Source organism: Theropithecus gelada, chromosome 10, assembly GCF_003255815.1.
Source record: "Theropithecus gelada isolate Dixy chromosome 10, Tgel_1.0, whole genome shotgun sequence".
Taxonomy (NCBI): domain Eukaryota; kingdom Metazoa; phylum Chordata; class Mammalia; order Primates; family Cercopithecidae; genus Theropithecus; species Theropithecus gelada.
The window spans coordinates 10,823,492-10,839,876 of record NC_037678.1 but is presented as its reverse complement, the minus strand read 5'-3'; positions in this window follow the sequence as shown (position 1 = coordinate 10,839,876).

The following is a 16,385-nucleotide window of genomic DNA, read 5'->3' as shown; positions in this document are numbered from 1 at the left end:
AAATAAGGCCTCCTCTTGCCCGTCCCAGTCAATCCCAGCCCCTTTCCCGGAGGTAGCCACGTGTTGGTCTCTCTCACTATACACTAGTTTTGCCTATTCTTGAACTTTGTATACAGCAGATCACACAATGCAGGCTTTTGTGCCTGACTTCTTTCACTCAGCACAATGTCTGTGAGAGTCGGTCGTGCTGTCATGTGGATCCACAGCTCTCTTCTCTATCTTCGAGGAGCTCTCCATTGTGCGGGTGTAACACTGCTCACCCTTCCTCCTGTCAGCGGGCATCTGGCTTGTTTCCATTCTTTGTCGACTTTGAAAACAGCTGCTCTGAGCATTCTTGCACTTGTCTTTGGTTGGATATGTGGACTCTTTTCTCTTAGGTAGACACCCAGAGGTGTAATTGCTAGGTTATAGGATAGGCAGGTTGGATTAACCATTGGTGCACTGGTTTAACCACTGGCTCTTTGAGGAGAAAAAGAAGCCCTTATGTGTGGTGTTGACCGGCTTTCCCTGGAGTAAAGAATCCCGCCATGGCCAATCTCGAGCTGCCGAGGCGAAGTCACTGCACGCAGGCGTACTCCATCCGACCCTGGAGTCCACATGAGCTGGCTCAAGAACACCTCTGGGCTGCTTTTCCTTAGGAGCCTGTTCAGATAGAACAGGGCCTGGGAACAGGATTATTCCTCCAATAAAGGAATGTGAGTGAATGATTGTGATCACAGGGGCCGGCCAGGCTATCAGCCATGCTGTGGACCTTTCAGGGGCCTCTGCACTGACCTTAGGATTCAGAATCAGGCCGGGGTGGTGTCTTGGCGAGACAGCCTGGTTCAACCCCAGAGATCAGGCTGTGTGGCATAACATGGGTCCGTTCATTGAGGGCACACTTGATGCTTATATTAACTTGACAACAGTGTCATCCCAGCATACTCTTTGGGCTAAAGGGCAAGTGTCCGCCTCTCACCAGCAGTTAAAGGGGATAGAAGGGGACCGTGGGCTGAGTGCCGTGGCTTGTGCCTGTAATCCCAGAACTTTGGGAGGCTGAGGCGGGTAGATCACCTGAGGTCAGCAGTTTGAGACCAGCCTGGCCAACGTGGTAAAACCTCATCTCTACTAAAAAAACCAAAAATTAGCTGCTTGCGGTGGTGGGCGCCTGTAATCCCAGCTAGTCGGGAGGCTAAGGAGGTTGCAGTGAGCCAAGACTGCACCATTGTACTCCAGCTGGGCGACAAGAGCAAAACTCCGTCTCAAAAAACAAAAGCAAAAACGGGGGACCTTGTATCTTTGAGGGCAGCGTGCCCGTGGTGGCCGGGATCAGCCAGCTACTCCGAAGGTGAACTGTAGAGGAGAGCTGCCTCACCCCCGCCTGCAGTGTCTCTTTGCTGCCAACTTGGAAGGTCTTATTAAGGAAAGTCATCATTTCTGTATCAAAACCAAGGCTCAGAGGGCCTAAGGTCACATAGCCAGCAAGAGGAAGCCAAGCTGGATGGCTCTGAAGCTTGGTGCTTGGAAAGGACATCTCTAGCATCAGCGGTATAAGCCTCTGTTGATGGTGTAAATGATACCTCGAAGCTCGTTTGGAAGCACCAGACCAGATAGGCCTTTCTGCCTCATTCAAGAGCCCCCCAGCTGGGCACCGTGGCTCAGCCTGTAATCCCAGCACTTAGGGAGGCTGAGGTGGGAGGATTGTTGAGACCAGGAGTTCAAGATCAGCCTGGGCAGCAGCATGGTGAAACCCTGTCTCTACTAAAAATATAAAACTTAGCTGGGCCTGATGGTGCATGCCTGTGGTCCCAGCTACTTGAGAGGCTGGGGTTGGAGGATCACCCGAGCCCGGGGGGTCAAGGCTATAGTGAACGGTGATTGTGCCAGTGCTCTCCAGCCTGGGTGACGGAGACCCTGTCTCATAAAAAGGGCCCCTCAGTTCCTCACTGTGGTATTTTACGGGCAGTGAGAAGCCAGCCTCCCGTCACCGGAGTGCATGGAGCATCTCCAGTCCAGGCGCACCGCGGCTGTGATGAATCTGCCACTCTGAAGGCCTGCAGCCACCAAGGACGTGGCTGTTCCCAAGAAGCGCTCTGTGCTTATCTCCATCTCTGCTCACCCTCCCTGCCCAGGGTGGGGTGCATTCAGCATTCCTAGGGCTTCCTGGGCCGCTGTCCCAACTCCGTCTCTCTTCCCTATTCCCCTGGGTCTGCCCAGCAGGCGCTGACATACCCTTCGCCTCTCCTCAGTACGGACATTTCCTGGCGCCCCCTTACCTATAGGAGAAAGTTCAAATGCCCGGGCTTGTTGGTGGTCCTTCTGGGCCTTGTAGAAGGTGGCACCTGCCTGCTTCCCAGAACAGCCCCTGCAGTCACCAACTTCCTACCTGAAAGTGGCTCAGGACAGAGCACAGGGTGGGCAACATTCTGGGGCCTTGGTCCCTGAGGAGGGGTCCCCAAGACCACTGTGGTGGCAGCAGTAGAAGGAGCCCAAGTCTGGGCCTTGTCACAGCCCCCTGCCCTGAAGCTGGACTTCTAGATTGATTTCACTTTCCTTCTTCCATCCCACCTCCTCATGCCACATCCTCTAGCCACGTGGTGGTGAAGGGTGTGATGGGGAGGGTGTGATGGGGAGGGTGTGATGGGGAGGGTGTGATGGGGAGGGTGGGGGCAGCTCCCCTCCCTCGTGGTTTGCTGTGAAGAGTGGAGACGCTGGATGGGGTTCCTGAGAGGGCGCCCCACCTACTGACTGGCAGGTGGTCCTAGTCGGTGCCCAGCCACCAATGGCTCTATCACTTCCCTGGCTTGCTCCGCCCCCGCAGGTGTGGTTCCGTTCCAGCGTAGACATAGTCTAATCTGGGTCAGTTTGCATCACCAGTGGCCTTAAATGCAAATACGAGATTTCCTTCTGTACCTTTTCAATCATTTTATCTTATAAAAAAGCCCGAAAGGCGTAGCCTTAGAGGTTCACAGTGGTTGGAGGGCACTGGGAGTGGGGTGGAGCTTTTCCTGTCTTTCTATGGGTTCTTTGGAAACCAGATTCTCTTTCCACCCTGACCTTATCTGGGCCCCTGCTGGAAGCCTCTGACTAATGGATGTAAGTGGGGAGTGAAGAAAATGGACAAGCAAACTTTAGCCTGAACAAAGGCTAAGTTCTGTTTTCAACATTTGAGACGGGGGTATCATGGGACGGGGGCTAGAAGGACCAGGGCTCTGGTGAGAGGCCGTGGGTCCGAGCCCTGCTGTTCTACCCGGCGTGTGGCCCAGGACAGCCCCTTAGCCTCTCAGAGACTTGGTTCTTCCCATATGAACTGGGGTAACTGTGTTTACCTCCCAACCTTGGTAGGGATCAAATGAAATAACGTGTGGAGAAAACACCTTCTAAAGGGAAAAACAGTTTTTCACGACTAGCCATTGAGGATCTTTCCCCATTTAAAATATATGTGAGATATCCATATGATGGAATAGCATTCAGCATTAAAAAGGAAGGACATTCTGACACGTCCCACAACCTTGGATGGACCTTGAGGACGTCATACCAGTCACGGAAAGACACATACTGGAGGATTCCACTTAGATGAGGCGTCGAGAGTGTCAGAGTCAGACAGACAGGAAGTAGACGGGGTTGCCAGGGGCTGGGCCGGGGGAACAGAGAGTTAGTGTTTCGCGGGTGTGGAGTTTCAGTGGGGGAGGATGAGAAGGTTCCGCACACGGCTGGTGATGACGGTTGCATGTCAATGGGAATGGACTTACTACCACAGAACCGCACGCTCACAACTCGTCACGATGGTAAATTCTATGTGAGGTATATTTTACCACAATAAAAAAAATGTGTGACAGCCACTTTGGGAATGGAAAATGCAGGGATGGAAACATACACCTCATTCCAGAAAAAAAAAAAAAAGTCTGTGTGTATGTAAATTTCCTTTATATAGATGACAAGTGAAATGCAGGGAAAAGAGAGGAAACGGAAGGGAAGGTGCCAGCCCGCGAGGCTGCGGGTTTTTATAGCCTCCGGGTCAGTGTCCTTCACATTGGAGAAAAGCTGGTGTTGCCTGTAACATTTTTAAAGGTCAAAACCAATGGGAACTTCAGCCCCATGCCTAAATGCATGAAAATAGCAAATTTAAAAATTAATTACAAGGGCTCTCCTGCTGACACCTGGGTGCCAGCTCAGTTGGTGCGGAGCCGAGAGGGACAGTTGCTCTCAAAGGTGCCACTGTTCTCAGGAAGCCCTTTCAGTGTCTGCTTCTATTCTCAGGAGCCAGCTAGGCTCTGCTTTATGCCATTGTCCCTGGACAACAATACATTTTGAAATGAAAAATGTTCTAATTGGATACAAAGGAGACACCTTCCAGATTCCAAGCCCAGGCGGGAATAAAGACTCTACGTAGCTGAGGGCAGAAGGAAGAAAGATTCAGCCAGGATGCTTGGGGAACCCTAAATCACCTTCCAACTTCCTGAGCTGTATGCAAACCTGTGCGACTCCACGGCACAGGAGAGTAGCCAGCCCCGGGTCCCGGCGGGGAGCACTTAGGGAGTGCCTGCCGCAGAGGGCTCTGCACTTGTCCTCTGACTGCAGTTCCCCCACCGTCCTGTGCATGGTTATCAGCCCCTCTGTTTTTCAGGTGAGCAACGCAATACTCCCAAAGGCTAAGATGGTTTGCCCTAGGTCAAGGTCATCAGCCCTAACAGGGAGAGCCTATGTGGCTTCAATCCTTGCTCTGCCTATGGTAAAGTGGCTTTCCAACTTATCATAGTGCCAGCCTTTAGTCTAAGGAGCAAAAGACCTAGATTCCGTTCCAAGCTTGTATCTGGGAGGCCTTGGGTTAAGCGTTCACTCATTTTGAAACTAGTGATAATTTCTGTACCCATGACTATGGCTGGGTTTTGCTGCAGTAACACACATTCATGCTATACCCACTGCTGGCTAACTGGGGACCCTGCTCCGCGGGTCCTCCTTCTGGGACCTGGGCCACACCAGGGCAGGCAACAGGTGATCTGTAGTGGAAAGGCTTCAACCGCATCCTTTAAGTGACACGGCCTAACTTCTAGGCGGTGGGAAGCGCCGTTTCGCCTTGTACCCGGGACAAAGAGAAACAGGCACTGGTGCTTATGATGGGAGTTTCCCAGCTTGCTTCACTGGGTTGTTGTTAGGATGGAGAGGGAATTGTGTATGATGTGCTTTGTGAGACATTAAGCCCTCTGCAGATGTAAATTACACACACAAAACACAAATGTAAATTACAAACATAAAACATGAATGTCTCATCATTGTTGATGCCACTCCCATCTTCAAGACCATTCCAAGAATCAGCCGTGGCCGTCAACCCAGAGCCTCAGGACGCATCCCTTCCTGTCAGGACAAAAGACCCGGAGCAGACCCGCACAGGCGCTGTGGCTGCGCGGGCTGCACTGGGTTCCTGGTGCGCTGATTGTCTTTCCATTTTTCCTTCCTGTTTCTATCATTTTCCAATCCCAAAGCCACAGAAGCACCAGAATTTTAATAGACTTGGGCCCTAGAGCCTGATAGCAAGACATCATGGTGCACAGCTACAGAAGGCACATGCTGGGGCTTTAAACTGTGACATGAACACTGTCGTTTTTAAACCATACCACGGACCTCAGGGCCCTGCAGGGTGGTTGGGAGGTTTCTGGGAACACATTCGATAGTGGGGTGCCCATTTGATTGTTCTGTCCCAAGGCTATACCATAAGTTGGCTACCATGGCTTAAAAAAAACAACTCTGAGATCCTGACAACCTCTAACAGTGTCTAAATGTCTGGCATTGAGATTTATGCTTCCAAACGTCTGTCTTTTCTCTTTCCCTCAACCTCATTCCCCTTCCCTCAGCAATTCCATCTTTCTTTTGAGACAGTCTCACTCTGTGGCCCAGGCTGGAGTGCAGTGGCATGATCTTGGCTCTCTGCAATCTCTGCCTCCCAGGTTCAAGTGATTCTCTTGCCTTAGCCTCCCGAGTAGCTGGGACCACAGGCGCGCATCACCATGCCCAGCTAATTTTTGTATTTTCAGTAGAGATGCGGTTTCATCACGTTGGCCAGGCTGGTCTCAAATGCCTGACCTCAAGTGACCCACCTGCTTCGGCATCCCAAAGTGCTGGGATTACAGGTGTGAGCCACTGTGCCTGGCATCCTTCTCCTTTCTGATGACCTTGTCTCATCTTCCTCATGCTCCCCTCCGCCCCACCCACCTGACACACACACACACACAGACGCACACATACCCCTTAAGCTCTAGCTTCCTTCTCTCTGCACCTCTTCTCTGATAGGAAGTGTAGATAATGAAGTTTCAGGAACACAGCCTTGGCTTCAGACAGACCTGAGTTCAATTCCTGACACTCACTCTTGCTTGCTGGGTGATCTTGGGCCACTCCTAACCTCTCTGCACCTAGTTTCCTCACCATAGCTGGGGAAGGCAGCACCTTACAGGCTCACAAATGGGCCAGGGGTGACCGTGCCTGCCTTCCACCTCCTGCCCTCCCTCTCCTCTCCTGCTTGTAGTCCTGGCTCAGGGCCTGCACCTGCCTGCTCTGGGCTCTCCCAGCCCTCATGCGATGATGGCGCCCACCTGGGCCTGGCATTGGGCGGCCTCGCTCCAGTCTCCAGTCTTTAGGGCTCCGGGCCTGCCCGTCTCAATCCAGCCCAGCAGGAGGAAGAGGAGTGTGGCTGAAGCCTAAAGGCTGAGGTGGAGACTTGGGAGTGGTGGGGCTTTGGCAAATGGGCAGCCCAGGAGCAGTGTGGGTGGGAGAACGGGGATCTCCAAAGCCCAGAAAGAACAGCTGCATCTGCCTAAAGAGAAGTCCGGGTAAGAATGAGAATTGCTTTATTATCACTTCTGACAATTTGGATTGGACTTCTTATCTGTGACTCTACTCAGAGGCTGGACCGCGTGGGTCCACGACTCGTGGAATTGAATCTCTGTATGGTGCCTCCCACAGTGTAGGTGCTTGGGAAATCCTAGTTCTGTCCCAAGTCCCTTCCCGCTTGGATTCGCTGTTGCTTTTATGGCTTAGGCCCACCCCCACAAGGCCATAAGAGCAGCCCCTCGGGAGGGCTCTGGGCTGGGTGCACCCTCGCTCCAGGTGTGCCCTCGCTCAAGGTGCACCCTCACTCCAGGCTCACCCTCCAGCCATGCTGCTCTGCAGTCCCTGGCCCCCTTCCAGCCCTGGTGGAATCATTTGGCATTCTTGACCTGGTGCTTGGGCCGGCCTTGCAGCCTCTGCAGGGAGCCATTTCTGGCCACCATAGGCCTGCTCTCCCTCAGCCCACCCAGCCTGCTCCCAACACTCTCTTTCCCAGAAGAGGCAGGAGAATGAGGCAATTAGGGTAACCAAGGTTATTAAGGCAGAAGCAAAAGAACAACAGGTGCAGCCAGTTCTAGGCAAGATTGGGCAGCACACAGGCCACACCCTCCCTCCTGTCATAACAAGGCGGAAGTTTCCACCTCAGCCTCTGATTGGCCGTAAGTCAGTCTCCACTTCAGCCTCTGATTGGTCACAAGCCAATCCTTCATAGGGTATAACCAATTGGAGGCCTCTAAAGGGCACCTGGGGTGTTACCAAACATTTGTAGCTTGAGAAAACCCACTTGCTCCAGCCTGCTCCCACTCTGTGGATTGCACTTTCGCTCTTCGATGCGTCTGTACCTTCCTTACTCTGTTCTTTTGTTGCACTGTTTGTGCGTTTTGTTCAATTCTTTGTTCACTATGCCAAGAACCTGGACAACTCAGCCAAGACCTTCCATCTGGTAAAAAGAGAACTCGGGAAGGAGGGGCCGTGCCCCGCCCCACCTGAGGCTTGAGATACTTCCTAATGTTCCTGCTGGGCCCTGGCCCTGCTTGGACCCAACTCCTTGCCCCCTCAGCTCTGCTTTCGCCGTCTCCAGGACTTCGGATGCTAACAGAAGCCGTGGGTGAGGAGGAGCTCCTGAGCCAGGAAGGTGGCCGGCTTCACCATCACTGGCCTGGTCCTCTGCGGAACAGACCTCAGAAGCGGCCCCTCTTGAAGGCATGTTTGGAATAGGCCGATTCCTTTTGGGTGGGTGCTAATTCCTCCCAGTTTTGCTGGGGAGGGCCTGACGGGCGAACTTCCATGCCTCCTTTGACCCAGAGGTGGTCTCCACCCACTAGTCAGGCAGGGGAAAGATCACCTGTAGTTCTCCATCTTCCTACAGCAGGCCCACACCGTCCTGCCTATTTCCCAACACCTCCCTGCAGAATCACAGAAATGGCAGAGCTGGAAGGGCCCACAGAGGGTCTGAGCCCACACCCCACAGGCCCTCATGCACAGCTGCGTCCCTTGGCTCATGCCAAGCCAGGGCCAGCGTCTATGTCTTCAAACTCCCAGCTAAAGACACAGGCTTCCTCCCGTCTCTCCACCACCTGTCTCTGCACAAGTGGCTCAGGGACTTGCTCTGAAGTGAGCCCGAATAGCAGACATGACTCAGCTATAAGCTATAGTAACAGCTCCCTGCCCTTCCCCCCAGCCCCCTTAGGCCTCACGCTGAGACTGCCATCCTGGCTCTCAACAGTCCAGCCGGATCCACTTGTCCTTCACGTGGGTACTGAATGCGTCTCCTTGCAGAATAGGTGTCTTCAAACCTCCCAGAGCTTTAAACATAAGGATCTTGCAGACTGAGGAAGGAGGGATGCTCACACCAGGAGAGGCAGCAGGGCCTCACGGGACCCTGAGTCACACCTCCGGGTTCAGCTTTCTGTGGCATGCCTTCACTGTTGTTATTTAAATCACTCTCTCCTCTTCTGCAGGCAGGTATCACTGACGTATGCAGATGGAGTTAGGTGTCTTATGATGTGACTCCACTGTGTGTGGGTAGCAAGATCCATGTCCTCAAAGTGAAGGTCACCCTGAAACCCAGCCAAGGTCAGCGGCTGCCATGGTTTGGAGGCAGAGCTGAAGGCAATCGGTGTACAGTGGATGGAATTAGTTGTAGCCCGTTCCACACCGTGATTCGGAGAGAGCTTATTTATAAGAGAGGCTTTTTCTCTAGGTTGTTAGAAAGCAGCCGCTGTGCAAAGTAATATAAACTCAGCTGTAATTTTGAAAATTGTAACATGTCACCAAGTGATGCTGATGCCATGGAGTGAGAGAAGTTTCTAGGAGACAGGGAATTCAGGAGAATGAGAAGGAGAGAATGGGCCAGAGCTTCAGAAGCCCTCTCCAGGGGACGGGCAGCTCTGTGTCTGGTGTGGCCATTGTCCCACCCTGATGGAATTCTTTCCCCAGCAGGTGTTTCCCAGATGTTTGGGATGCTCCAGGCACTGCGCTAGGTTCTGGTGGCCCTGTCCTTAAGGGACTTATGTGCTAGAAAGGACAGCAAGAGACTAGAAAAGGGATGAGGGTCCCTGCATGCTTCTCTGACGTCCTTCTGTGTGGCTTTGCCATGCGCTCAGGGGACCCCTGCCTGAGTGGCCTTCATAACTTGTCCTGGTCTCAGGGCCTTTGCACGCAGGATCCTCTTTCTGCCCAGGATGCTGTTACCTTTTATCTTTTCAAGACTGGCTCCTCATCGTGCAGATCTCAGCTCAAAGTTCCCTCTCTGGAGGAGTCTTTCTTGATTAGTCTTATTTGTTTGAGACAGGGCCTCACTCTGTTGCCCAGGCTGCAGTGCAGTGGCGTGATCACGGTTCACTGCAGCCTCAACCTCTCCTCTTCAGGTGATCCTCCTGCTTCAGCCTCCTGAGTAGCTGGGACTACAGGCATGTACCACCACGCCTGGATCATTTTTGTATTTATTTTCTTTTTTTTTTTTGTAAAGATAGGATTTCTCCATGTTGCCCAGGCTGAGCTTGAACTCCTGGGCTCAGGCAATCCGTCCCAAAGTGCTGGGATTACAGGCATGAGCCACTGTGCCTGGCCAGATTAGTTTTACTCTCTACCCTGTTTCTTATTAATTCTGCTTCATTTTCTTGACAGCTCTTACCACTCTCTGAAGTTCTTAGCTGTCTGTTGTCTGTTTCCCACTAACTGGAACATGAGATCCACGAGAACAGAGATCTTGCTTGTCAGTTGTTCTCTATTAGATCCTAAAAGCTAGCCTAGAATAGTCTAGAATAGTTCCTGGCACAGAGCAGGTGTGCAGTAAATATTGGTTGATGAATGAAGTTTCACAAATGTCTACTGAGCACTCACTCTATGTCAGCCACTGTGCTAGGCACTAGGAAATTGTAAGTCAATTTACAATGTACTGTGCTGCCGGCCGTATTTCATTTAATCTTTGTAAGTGCCTCATTGGGAGGGAACTTCCATTTTGTGAACTAGAAAATGGAGACCAGCAGTATCAATAACCTGAGACCCTAGTTTATATTGCCAATTATTTTCTGCCCCAGTGACAGCCGGCTTTGCCACATGGCTCACTTTGGCCAAGAAAATATGAGAGAAGGAACACTTGCAAGAAGTTTTAAAAGTCGTCATGCGGTCCCACTGTTTTTCTTTCTCCTCTGCCATGAGAACGTGGCCACTCCTTCAGCCCGGATCCTGGAAAGATGGAGATGTGAATCAGAGCCTCATCCGACAGTGCTGATGTTTACCCCGAGTCAGAAACAAACCGTGAGTGCTATAAGCTGCCGGGAATCGGGCTTGCTCCCAACCATAACTTTGCAACAGCTGATGAAGGCATTGGGTTAAGGATTTTGAGAAGGGCCTGCTTTCTGGGGGACACATCTGTGGTTAGCTAGAGATGCCTTAAAGAGGTGGGAAGATGCCGGGCAGCAGTTCATAGTCCCTAAAACGCTCACGTATTGTCCTGCTGAACAGGTGCCCCGTAGGTTTTCAGTCGGTGCGACCACACCCGCCTCCTGTCCCCCACAGCCTCCTCTTCCCACGGCTTTTCTCCCTGGTCTCCCGTGCTCTTCCTGACTTTACCCTGTACTCACCACAAGAGCAGGCATGTGGGAAAATCACTTCACCTTCAAACCTCAGTTTCCCCATCTGTAAGAGGGAGGCTGACACCACCTGTCTGGATTATGTTTAGGATTAAGTGAGTTAACGTGGGAAAGTGCTTAGCCTTCCATGGTGTGCACTGCATGAGTGACGGAATAAACAAATGAATACATCTAGAGAGTCTGGAGCCAGAAACTTCCCTGGCCCGTGAAGCGGTCTTTGGATCTGGGCTATTCCAGTCCACACTCTTTGGGCTTGAGCCCCTCTGGAAAGGCTGATAAAGTGAGTGTTTCTGAACCTACAAAAGTGAGGTGGTGGTGACCCCAGCAAGGGGCAGCCCTCCCAACAAGCATCATTTTGAAGCAGGTGACAGCCTCATCTGCCCTGAGGCGGGGGTTGGGAGGTGAGAGTGTGTTAGAGCCCCTGACCAGAGGGACGCCGCCCTGGCACAGCTGTTCTCTTCTGAATGCTACTCCTTGGGATGCAGGCTCCCTGGAGCAGGGCAATTGATTTCTGTACAGCGGACACAAAGGCTCATGCAAGGTGGGACCTGGAGAGACGCTGAGACAGTCCATCAGTTCCAGGTCTGGTGTTTGGCCTATATCCTTTTCAAAGAAGGCAGCCCATCAGTGTCTTGGTACCCTTGATGTATGCCAAAAAGCCAGGCACTGGCTTTGCCAAAATGCTCCTCCTTGTGAATTAATGGAACCACAAATTCAGCTGGAGGAGCACATGCGTGTTGCAGAATCATCTAACAGTGTCAGGTCAACCTAAAATCCCAGGACTATGCGAGATGTGGGAATCACGGAGATGGGAGAAGGCAATTAATATTTTTTGAGCATCTGCTATGTGCAGGGCATCTTGTAAGCATGATTTCCTTTTATTCTCACAATAACCAGGCAAGGTGGGTACGATGACTTTCCGAGGCAGTCGAAGGAACAGAGGTCTGGAAAGGCTGAGTATGGTCTGGGGCCGCAGAGCAAGGAAGTGTCAGGGCCTGGGCTCAAACCAGGATGGTCTGATCCCAAGAACTGTGCCTTCCAGAAGCAGGTGCCTCCCACACCTGTGTGTAGTTTCCGAATGGTGACAAAGCCACACAGAAGGGCCGGCCTTGGGTTACACTGAGTTCTCCTGGGATCAGAACCGGGCCAAGCCTGGTGAGTTCCCGGGGGACGTGCCTGCTTTTATTGACGTGTTTGTTCACATCTGAGTAGAGGAGAGGCTGCCTGTGGGAAAAGGGTTACAGGTCAAACTGTGTTCCTCAGAAAAGATATGGAGTCCCAACCCCAGGTGCCTCTGCGTGTGACCTTATTTGGAAACAGGGTCTTTATAAGGGTAATAAAACTAAGATGTGGTCATGGGGTGAGCCCTAAGTCAATCTCCTGGTGCTGTTATCAAAGGGAAATTTGGATGCAGAGACCGCCACGTGCATAGGGAATGATGTGGAGAGGCACCAGGAGAAGGCTGCTGCCAGGCAGAGGACTGAGCGGTGCACTCATAGGCCAAGGCATGCCATGGACTGCCACCGTCACCAGGAGAGTGGCAACAGAGGGGGAGCTGCATTCTCCCTCACGCCCTCAGAGGCAACCGAGCCTGCCGACGCCTGTATCTCAGGCTCCCAGAACTGGCAGAATCAGCAACTGGTATTTTAAGTCCCCCAGTCAGTGGCTGCCTGTTAGGGCAGCCCCAGGGAACTAGCACAAGGGCCATCGTGGTGTACTTGGTTCCCCTCTGCTGTTGGAACCCCTCATCTTGGTTCCCAGTGACAACAGCCCTCTTCCTCTGCAAAACCAGAGCCCTGCAGCAAACAGAACAGCTCAGCCTCTGGCCGAGGGCTTTGGCAACGTTTCTGGTAACACCAGTATTCCCACTGGAAGTTCCCCCCGTCCCCTGCCTCTGTCCCCAAAGAGCTGTGGTGAAGATGGTGTTCTTACCGTATCACACCGCGAGTGCCTTTGCGTTGCCCAAGGGATAGAGGAACATTCCGCAAGGCCCGGAGACCTGGGCATTCCTCCACCAGAGAAATCACGGGGAAAGACACGTGCTTACTCCCAACCCTGTCCCACTCCCAGGGTTATTTACAAACTCTTTAACATTTGCAATTTTAATGAATTAATCGATTGTCTATTAATATTGAAACATCTGTATTTATTTTTCCATGTGGTAATGGTCACATGCTAGGAAAGTGGCAAACACTTGCTCTAATGGTAAACAGCGGAACAGCATCGCCGCAAACCGCAGGACATGTCACTGAAATTCACCCTCTTCCCGATTGTCATTGAGGCGTCTAGATGAAATCAGTGATAACTACCCTCCTGCTACGGCTCATCTGCAGACTCTGAGGGGTCCTGGCTTTGTGTAACATCATTTCCAATAACTTCGACCTTCTTAGAGGAAGAAGCCAAGGTTAATGAGCCACATAAAAACACTAATTTCTATATATTAGAGATGATGAAATATGTCGACGGCTTAAACAAAACTAATCTACGAGGTTAAGAATATAGAGGCCGGGCGCGGCGGCTCACGCCTCTAATCCCAGCACTTTGGGAGGCTGAGGTGGGCAGATCACGAGGTCAGGAGATCGAGACCTTACTGGCTAACACGGTGAAACCCTGTCTCTACTAAAAAATACAAAAAAAACCCAATTAGCTGGGTGTGGTGGCGGGCACCTGTAGTCCCAGCTACTCGGGAGGCTGAGGCAGGAGAATGGCATGAACCTGGAAGGCAGAGCTTGCAGTGAGCCGAGATTGTGCCACTGCACTCCACACTGGGTGACAGGGTGAGACTCCGTCTCAAAAAAAAAAAAAAAAAAATAGAAGACAATTTTAAGGGCAGAGACTCCATGTTGACTTGTTGGCAGCTGACCAAATCTCGATGCTTCCCTGTGCTAGGGGAGGGGCTGGGGGCCGTATAACTAGCCGGAGAGGATGCCTCCTGTTATGGACTGAATGTGTCCCTCCCAAATTCAGATGTTGAAATCCTAGCCTACAATGCGATGACATTAGGAGGTGGGGCTTTTGGGGGATAATTAAGTCACGAGGGTGGGGTTCTCATGTGGGATTAGTGCCCTTATAAAGGAGACCCCAGAAAGCTCTCTCACCCTCTTTCTTGCCTCGTGAGGCTTTAATGAGAAGTTTTCTAGAACTGTGAGGGCTACATTTCTCTTGTCTACAAGCCACCCAGCCAATGGCATTTTGTTGCAGCAGCCCAGATGACTACGATGTGGCTCGCATCAGAAATCCTGGGAGGCATCAGCCCGCTGCTCAGAGCTGTGTGACCTTGAGCCAGTGACCCAGCCTCTCTGAGTCTCCCATTCCTCCTCTGCCTAGCTCTCCAGGGAACAATGAGGCCAAACGGAGCTGTGGTACGTGCTTTCCCGACTGTAGAGTGCTCCACAAATGTCAGGAAGCACAAGGCCCGGTGACTTGGCCAGACTGAGCAGTGGAAACCTTCTAAGGCAAACCACCAGTGTATCCCGCTAACTTGTAGGTTCACTTTTTCCTCCCAGAGCTTCTTACAGTAAAATAAACTAAATAAAGCAGAGAGCTACAGGCCCCTGGATGAGGCTTGGCAGCCACCCCACCCCCACCAAGCAGCAGGTAAGAGCTGTGGGACCCCCTTGTTCCTAAGCCGCACACCATTCCTGTCCTTGACGGGGACCACGGTTGGTTAAGGCGATAATTGCAGCCATCCTCATCAATACAGCAATGACAATTTAGAGGCAGAGGTGGCAGAAGCACACTCAGTAGTGGTCCCCACAGACAAGTGAGTACACCGGCACCCATCTGTTGAGCTGCAGACAAATTCCCCTGGGAAGGACGAGACGTGGTCAGGAGCGGAGCTCAGTGGAAAGGCCACACCCTCTGCTGGGCGGCCTTTGTGGAGAGGGTTGGGAAAGCCCATCCCCCTGCAGGTCGCACAGCTTCTGGTGGCTCCTATTTATTTTGGGGTACACATGAGGATCTGACGGACAGGGCTGGAGGGGCAGCCCCTGTGTCTCTGTAAGTGTCCCTTCCTCCTGCACATATGAACACAGGGCAGTTTTGGCTAAATGGTTCCTTGACAGCCCCAGGGGGAACAACGAGGCAGTGAGCCTGCTGGGCCTGCCCCTGGAGACCATGCCTCCCTGCCTGCTAGCAAGACCAACCTCCGGCCCCGCCCGCCCGCCTCTGTCAGCCTCCAATCAGCTTCTCAGTGAGGTCCCATCGGTGCTTTCTCCAAAGGCTTTCCAGCTGCTAGCCGGTGCTGTCTGTGTGGGTCTGTTACTGACTTGCCATTCTGACCTTGTGAAATGGAGAGAAGCTCTCGGCGGTGCTCGTCCCTAGGAGTTAGATCTGTTCTCCTGTGAGAACGGCTAAACCTGGCCTTCTCACTGGCACGGGGTGACGGGCTTGTTTTCCTCTTTTGCTGGTTCACTTTATCCTTGGAATTGGTGCTTTTCACACTGTGTTTACCCTCACATTTGGCTTAATCCAGTGAGGTGCTGTTTCTCATTTCCCCCCGACTTTTGGCTTTGGGGAGGTGGCGAGGGCGTGCGCAGGTGGAACAGAACAGGTTTTGCGTTAACAGAAGCTGCTCCTTGGGGGTTGGGGGCCCTCCTGGGCACACCCCTACACAATGCGTGTGGTGGGAAAGCGGACGCCCAGCAGCAGCACAGGATGAAGAAACTAACCGCTAAAGAGACACTACTAAGTGCCCCTACTTTATTTTTCAGGAGTATGGACATATTATTGCTTTATGTCTCTGAATTCATGTTTTTTTTCCTTTAGTCTCTGTTGGCTATTTCTGGGTTGCTCTCTGTGATTTTCAGGAGCATATTACATACTCCAGAGACAGAGACCCCACTGTAGTAAATGAAAATTCTCCCCTAGGGTGAAGCAGTGACAATAGTCCCCAATTAAAGCGTGTGGGGGCTCCGTGACATTTTCAAGGTTTGATTAGGTGAGAAAGAGAAATTGGGACAGGCTCTTCATCTCCAAACCAGCTCTAAAAATGTTCTACTCCTGTCCCAGCCTCTGCTAATTTGGGTCTTGACATGAAAGGGACAGGGAAGGGGTGGGGGAGTATGGGAGGAGGCAGACAACCCTTCACAAACAGGAGCCACCGAAAGAAGATCCAGAGGGTCTGGGTGCGGCTGCAACCCAGCAGCTCTGACAGTGGGACTGGGGCAGCCTGAGAGCAGGAGAGACTTGAGGGGCAGGGGTGGAAGGCAGAAGCAAGGCATGGCCTGGCTGGACCCGCTCCCCTTCTTCCTGTGTGCGTAGCCCAGCCAGTGGCACCAACTGTGAGGCAGTGTGTGGCTCTAAGCAAGACCATGGTTCAAGGTCTGGCTTTGACCCTGACTACTGCCTGTGTGGCCCTGGACAAGTTCCTTAGCTCTTTTTAGTCTCTGTTTTCTCATATACAACGTGACGATCTAATACCTTCCTGGTAGGGTCGTTAAGAGGATTAAAACATGCTCACAACGTGGTTAGTGTTCATCAAGTGTC